At 40.1% G+C, this 7,899-nt stretch overlaps 1 long non-coding RNA gene across 1 annotated transcript; it reads left to right on the top strand.

Moving 5' to 3' along the window:
- Positions 1-570: 570 nt before the first annotated feature.
- LOC108501634 lies at positions 571-2,185 on the top strand. Its single transcript, XR_001876240.1, has 3 exons — positions 571-688; positions 1,456-1,541; positions 1,918-2,185. It is a non-coding gene; the product is annotated as an uncharacterized LOC108501634 (long non-coding RNA).
- The last annotated feature ends 5,714 nt before the right edge of the window (positions 2,186-7,899 follow it).

The raw sequence follows: 7,899 nt of genomic DNA on the forward strand, positions 1-7,899 counted from the left end.
GTGGGTTTGCTGGAGCAGGGCACGGGTACAGGGCAACTTGAAATCAAATTGCATTTCATGACAAAGACAAGGGAAAGATAAAGATATCAAAGGCAAAGCAGAGGAAATACAAAAAAAAAGGAGATAAAAAAAAAAAACAAGGAAAGGATAAAATGTCCATGTATCGAACCTAAGAATTATTCCTATTTGGCACAAATTATTGGGGGTTTGGTGGAATTCTTCAGGCAGAGGTCTTAAATGCTGTTGAAGAGGTTTAAAGACCCAATTCCCACCTCACTTTGATGCTGTTTGTGTATCTAACTGACTGATGCAGTCTTAGACTCCTGGCTTTAGTCTTTAATGTGAGAAATGGATGCATCCCTTTCAAATATTTGCAAGGGAAACATTAATCTAAATGGCACAAATCAGCAATCACAATATATTCAAATCATCTCTCTGCTGTGAGCATCTGGACTCAACCTCCTTTGGCCCAGCTAAAAATAGTGATGTGATATGAGGAAGTTATTGTGACATCATTAAAACTGTTGTCATAACGTTGCAAGACATGTCCATTGTTGTGATATTGTTGTAAAACGTTGTAACATTGCTGTGAGTTATTTCACAAACATTGATGAAAAACTATTCCAGCAAAACAAAAAATACGGAAACTTTATAACATGAAAACTTGATTCCAAAGTAATTCCTGCAGGTGGGCTGTGAGCTTTGCAAAAACCTGCTCAGGAGCCAGGGGAAGGCAGATGTGGGGGAGAAATGGTGATGCTGCAGACAGACAGCTCAGTTTTGGCCAATGCAAGATTCAGAAACAACACACAGAGAAATTGTTTCAAACCATTTCAGAAAGGAATTTTTCAAGGAAAGGGTGGTCAGACCTTGGAAGGGGCTGCCCAGGGAGGTTTGGAGTCCCCACCCCTGGAGGTGTCCAAGGAAGGACTGGCTGTGGCACTCAGTGCTCTGGGCTGAGAGATAAAATAGGGATCGGGCACAGGATGGACCTGATGATCCTGGAGGACTTTTCCAACCCATGATTCCATGATTCTGTGAACTACTTGACTTCATGCACAGTGAGCAGTCCAGAGTGTAAAGTTAAACCCATCTTCAGGATTAAATGGCACCTTAAACACCGAGTTTGTGTTTGGTGAGAGCGTCAAAGAATTTGTTCCTGTGCCATCACCTGCTCTGGGCTGGGTGACAAGGTGGGGATCAGTCACAGGTTGGACTTGATGATCTTAAAGGACTTTTCCAACCTTGATGATCCTGTGATTCCTAATTCAGAACGTTGGAAGGTGTTCTTGGGGGTGTAAGAGGGTGAAATAGAGGATTCACAGGTTTGAATCCAGGTTATATTCTACAAAGTCTCACGAATTATTTCCATTTTCCTACTGGCCACCAGCGCACTTGGATTTCACTTGGTCCCGTGTTCCCAGTACTGCCCAACACACACATATGTTGCTGCAGGAACAGAAACCTCCACCTCTGCCTCATAAGTCACCTCCTTCCCAGTGATCTCAGAGCACTTGGAGCAGCACAGCACATTTCAGACAGTGAGGAACCACTCGGGGCTGTCAGCAGATTTCCAGCAGATTGATGGCTTCGGAGACCTCCAGAGTAGAGGGGAATGTTAAGGATCTGCAGTTACTCAGCTGAAGTTGAGATGAGGGATGTCTCCTTTCCAGCCCTGCTTATTGAATTTGAAAACCCTCATAGGTTTTTCTGTCAGGGCTGTTGCTTAAAACAGACTGTTATAGGAACGAGTTAAAAAGGAATGGATGGGGAAAGAAAGTTGAAAGGAAAACGAAGATGTATCTTTATCTTTTTCAGGTTAACGCAGTGACAAAAATATAGATTTTCACAGTAGGGGGAAAAAAAATAATCCTTGTGTTAAATTCTTGTCCTTAGAATAGCTTTTTTTTTTTACAGCCAGAAACTCCTGAATGTAGAAGCAAACTCAGAGCCAACACATTTTACTACACAAAAGTTTACCATGAACAGAAATGTAATTTGCATGTTCTATTTCCCTGGGTTTATTCTATTTCATAATGAAAAGCCTTCAACCCCAGGTAAAAAAAGTGAAGACAGAAAGCAGACTGTAAATAACTGCCAAGTCAAAGAAACATTAGAAACCAGAGCAATAAAAAATGAAAAAATGAAGGTTTTTCTAGCTTGTAACATTTGCAAGGTAACGAACTATCGCTCTATCACTGTAATTACGTCTCATTTTGTGCATAAAAACATTTATATTTCTGAAATAAGATATTATGCCGATCATCTGCCTTCCCAATCCTGCACATTCCTTCACTTACCCACCTACAATTCCACGTTTCAAACTCAGTCTTCATTGTCCAAAGTATCTTCGTGGAACCAACACTCTGTGCAACATCTGCTGGATATGAGACGGCAAAAAAAAACGGGAATGGTGACATATGAGAAAAACTGGAATAGTGAATAAATCTAATTCTGAAGTGGTGAAGCTGGCTGTGCATCTGGAAGGTTGGGAGAAATGGAGTTCTAAAAAAATAATATAATATGAATATGTATGTCTCCCTAAGGATTGGTTTCATTCCACTGGAAAACTACATATTTGTTAAATAACAAGTGCATTTTTTATTAGGCATCAGGAAGGCAGCCAAAATAGTCTGATGTAGCAGGAATGGAAAGCTTCACCCTAAAAAAGGGTTTGAAAACTGCTTCATCTTTTGAAATTTCATCTGTGACCTAAAGCTGGGAGTTGTCACTTCGTTCTGATGTTGCTGACTAGGAATTCCACGGGAAAAGCAGGACTTCCCAAATCTTTTTGGGAGTTAAGTGCTTGAGTTTCTCCTCTAGAGGCCCCTTGCAGAAGAAGGCTGCCTCTCTCTTCTTCCAGCCTCTTGGAGGTATTTTATTTCTCCTCCCTTACTCAAGCCTCCAGTACCTTTCAGGAAACCCACCAGCAGGATTTTGGGGAGCTCCAGCAAGGCTGTTAATTATCCACAAAATGGGACCATTAATTCAGGAAGTGATACGTTGCTCTGGGCTCCCTTTTTCCCCTCTCCAGCTCCATCTGAGGACAACCCATCCTACCTACAGCTGGATTTCAGCCACCCAGGACACTCTGTGGAGCTTTTACTTCTTCAACGAACCGATGGTGTAAAACTTGACCTCTCAAACGAAAGGCAAAGCTGCTCATGAGGGTTTTTTTCCCCCTGATTTTCCTGTGTCAATGAAATATTTAATGAATCAATCAATGGGAAGTCTCTAGGCAGGAGGGTTCTAAACTCACACTGCCATAAGCAGGCATTTAATTTTGATTTACTGAGGTAGTTATTGCTTATTAATCAGATAACATTATGAAAGCTGAGTATGTGGATGTCAGTTATCCATTAATTAGTTGGTATAGTAAGAGATACTAAATAGCACCAGAAGCTGCTCTCATGTCCCTTGGATAAATTTAATTACAAGGAGAGAAGTTCCAGAGAGTTTTTTCCACTCGGGCAACCATTTATAGGAAAACAAATTGTAAAAAATATTAGGGTCTTCAGACCAAAACTGGTTTCTGGAAGTCACATAAGAAGTAAATGCACAATAAAACTTTATGAAAAAAAAAAAATCCAAGTGATTTTTTTTTTGTCAGCAAATTCATCAATTATACGCAGGAGAATCAAAAGTTATAAAATTACCTTTTTTTTTTTAGAATTATCCACGTTATGACTGTGACTGAGGAACACTTTGGTTGTAAAGCTGGACATCCCATGCTGAGGCAGGATCACAGCATGAATTTCTAATTCCTGAGAAATCTCGGTCCATATATTTCTGTGTTTTTTCACTTTCTGTTTAAATGCTTCTCTAAAATATTCATTGGACTGGGCTCATAAGTAGAAAATCCCAATATTTTCCATGCTGAACCTGCCTTTTGCTATGTGAGCCACCCCACACTGCTTCTGCAGCAGGGAAACACTCTGGGATTCATGGATTTACTCCCAGTGGTGAGAAGTGCACTAAGTTTTCCCACCCTGCTGGTTTATGTTCCTTCTCCAACATGGGCTAAAACAAAATTTCTTCATTTGTTAATAGTTCTGCAAGTGGCCTTTGGAAATCTGACTCATGTGAGAATATGTTTTAGAAGGCAATCACCTATTTTCAATCACACATCATTTTTATAGCATTTGCTGCAGCTGAATGTTAATCCCAAGGACAAATTTAAATTATTTTCCTGGTGATGTCTTAATGCAACCAGGTAAAGACACTGCCCAGGTGGTGTTTGTCGTCCTTTGACATCTCCTGCCCAGCTGGTCTGTTTTTTGGTGCCAAAGGCAGCACCTCTCGCTGCTCACACATCCTGGAGAATGTAAAAAACAAGGAATACTCTGTGTCATGTGGTGACAAATACAGTTCAAAGTGCCATTATCACTTGTTCTCGTGGTGATAATTAATCCCATCATCATTACCATAATGAGAAATGTTCAGAAAACGCTGATTGAAAAGGTCCAATATAAAATCCACCCGTCATTCACTGCCCTTTCAGCCTGAGGGATCCTTACATTTGCTGTTGATTAGCACACGGGCTCCCAAATAATTTTTATTCCCCAATCCAAACTTTTCTAGTGTTCTTATGTTTCGCTTCGTGATTTCTTAAAATGTTCCGTTCCAGCATGAAGGATTGTGCTTTTGTTCATTAATTTGATCTTTAATCAAAATCTTCTCCTGATTTCTCTCCTCTCCCAGTGATGTGGTGACAAAGAAAGACAAAGAAATTCAGGGAGAGATCCTTGTGGTTTAACCCCAGCCAGTAACTCAGGATCACAATCCCTACCTCCCTGTGGGATGGGGAGGAGACCTGGGAAAAGGTAAAACCTGTGGGGTGAGATGAGAACAGTTTAAGGATTGAAATAAATTATTATAATAATATTATTAATAATAATGATAAGGAAAAGGGAGATAAGAAGGACAGAAGCAGAAGGGGAAAGGAAAAATAAGGGGAAATAAGGGGAGGGGGAAGGGGAAGAGGAAGTGGGGAGGGAAGTGGGGAGGGAAGGGAAGTGGGAAGGGAAGGGAAGTGGGGAGGGAAGTGGGGAGGGGAGGGAAGGGAAGGGAAGGGAAGGGAAGGGAAGGGAAGGGAAGGGAAGGGAAGGGAAGGGAAGGGAAGGGAAGGGAAGGGAAGGGAAGGGAAGGGAAGGGAATGAAAAAAAAAAGACATAAATTGCCATAATTATAAAGAAAACATCTGCTTTTGGGAAGTGAATCAGTACAATTCCATAGAGTGGCCCCTTGTTTCCAGCCCTTCCCACCAGGCAGAGCTTTATTAACAGCCTGAAATTAATTAATTACCTGAGCCTATCACACATGGGCTCCTCATTTTGCTAAGGCAAATCTAAACTGCATTAGATAAGCATCACATTTTTAGAAGCCTCCCATTTTTCTGCAGTTTTAAGCTCAAAATTAGGCCATGGAAACATAAAGTGAGGTGTCTGAAATCCCAGGATGTTACACACCACTGGGAATATGGTCCTATTTATATGTGGCCAGATGTACACACAAAACTATGGGATTCTACACAGTGCTACTATTAAAATGTCGTGCCTCAAAAACAGTTCTGAAATATGTGAATATTTGTGAATTATTCTGAAGTACTCTGGATATTTTATAGTAATGGATGTGTGGAATGACCTGATACCTGTTGAAATTAGGGGGTTGCACTGTAAACAAGGGCAAACTGGTTGATCAGAGTGAGAGAGAGAATCAAGAGATCAAATTTTTTTAGCATTTTATCTGCTCAGAATATATGAATTGTTTGCATCTTGGGTGTATTTGTACACACAATTATTACATGACAAATTAAAGAGAGGAACATAATAAGCTTAAGTCACCGTAAATCATAAATTAAACATCTGAACGAGAAAATTTAATAAATTATGTGTTTCCACAACAACTCCATCCCTTTCCACTAAATTCATAACCCCCCTAGGACTTGCTCTGATATTCCCAATTCCTAAGTACACATTACCTATTCAAAGGAAAAAAAAAGAAAAAAGCACAACTCACCTTCCCAGGATTTGTCTCTTCCTATCATATTTTGATCTTCCATGGCCAGAATTCCAACCTGTGGCTATTTTGGTTGGAAAATGGTTTCCTGATTTGTGAAAACTTTCTTAATTTGAAAAATATTTCTAATCTGAATCATCAAGAAACCCAGTGATTGGGTGGATAGGACAGTCCTAGGGAAAGACTTCCTTGTAGATTTTTACTCTGCCTTCTTAAGGACAAAAGCTTGGATTTATGATTCCTGCATCCTATAGGAATGTTCCTGCCTTTGGCACGAGCAGAAAGTCCAGCCTAAGCCCAAGCAGCTTCTCCTATAAAAACCGATGTAGATATTGCAAAAATAATCTTATTTTCTGTAAATATTTTGTGGCTGCAGCTCTGTCTTTGCTAGAAATAACCTTCTTTTCCCAGCTTACAATGTTCCAGTACATGTTTCCCAGTCAATTTTCCTTTAGAAGGAAAAGGGATGTTTCTCTGGAGAACACACTGGGATTTAGAGCATCTCATTTTCACAGCACCCCAAAGTGGCTTCGGAGAAATCCCTTTTAATCTTACATTGCTCAGGTGCCAGAACTGATCTTATTCAACAATTTTGGTAATTAATTTGACAGGGAATGCTCCTACACCGATTACATTTTTTTCCTGAGAGGAATTCGGAAGGCATTGCCAACCCAAAGGAATATGGGACGACAGGTAAATTAAATGACCTGGGGACTTCAATGACAAGGGCAGGATAACACAAAAATTAAAGTTCAGGAATTTACAGGTGAATAATTGTTTGTTTGGTTTTTTTTCTGAGAGCTTGAACTCATTGCTTGGCAATAGAAGAAAGCAAAGATTTCATAATATTCTGAATCTAAAATACTGATACAACACCCTCATGAACACAAACAGCAGGAACATCTTGGGATAGGGAAGGAATAATGTTCCCATTGGAAGCAGGAGAATTTTCACACTATTCTACAAGCCCATGCTGCACCATGTTGGGATTTCCCACTTCTTCAGGCTGTTCACACCCAGGGGGAAAATTCATCAAAATATGGAAAAGGGATAGTCAGGCAAAATCCAGCCTCTCTTAAGTGATGAGAAGGAAAGAAACTCATTTATTTAGCCCAGTAAGATGAACAAAGGCTGGGTTAAAACTTTAAAACACTAAACAAGGTGGGTGCAAATATGAACAGGCATTCACTGGCCACAGATAATTCAGACTATGCGATGTGTAAATGTATGGTTTTGATTCATATTTTTATCACATTAAACAATAAACATGTGTAAATCCTGTTTATCTATTTCAAGTAGGTCTAAATGCAGGTCACAGTCTGTCCCCCCCTCATTCTCTGCAGCCAAACAGCAGAGACAAACTGGCCTCTTAAACTATTTTCTTATGATAAAACCTTCCATCTTTTGCAAGTAACTCATCTGATTTCCATGATCACAAAGAACTGGGTAATATTAAATTATAACAACAGCAATCAAAGGCATGGGGAGCACGAGGATCCTCGATTGCAGCCCCTGCATCACTCAACAGCCCCACAGAAGAAGAGATTGAAAAGCACATCAATTCACACAACTTCCTCCCAGTTCCCATTGTCTTTTTCAGTTCCTAATGATGCTGAAGTGCCTCCATGATTAAAATTTAAAGGTTTCCCAGTAACCAAGTAATTTGCCCAAAACTCCTTATCTAGCACTCACCATGAAGACTCTGATTTTAATATACCATTAATCAAGCTCCAGCCAAGTTTACTACTGATACTTTCAATTACAGGGGAACTAACTCTGTTCTTCTCTGTGTGTCAGTGAGAGACCACTTCCCTGATTAGCCAGAGATCCTAAAAACAGATGGATAACAGGGCTGGGTTTGATAAACTCAATAGAAGGGAC

The sequence above is a fragment of the Lepidothrix coronata genome, unplaced genomic scaffold (genome assembly GCF_001604755.1).
Source record: "Lepidothrix coronata isolate B3197 unplaced genomic scaffold, Lepidothrix_coronata-1.0 Scaffold105, whole genome shotgun sequence".
In the NCBI taxonomy this organism is placed as follows: Eukaryota; Metazoa; Chordata; class Aves; order Passeriformes; family Pipridae; genus Lepidothrix; species Lepidothrix coronata.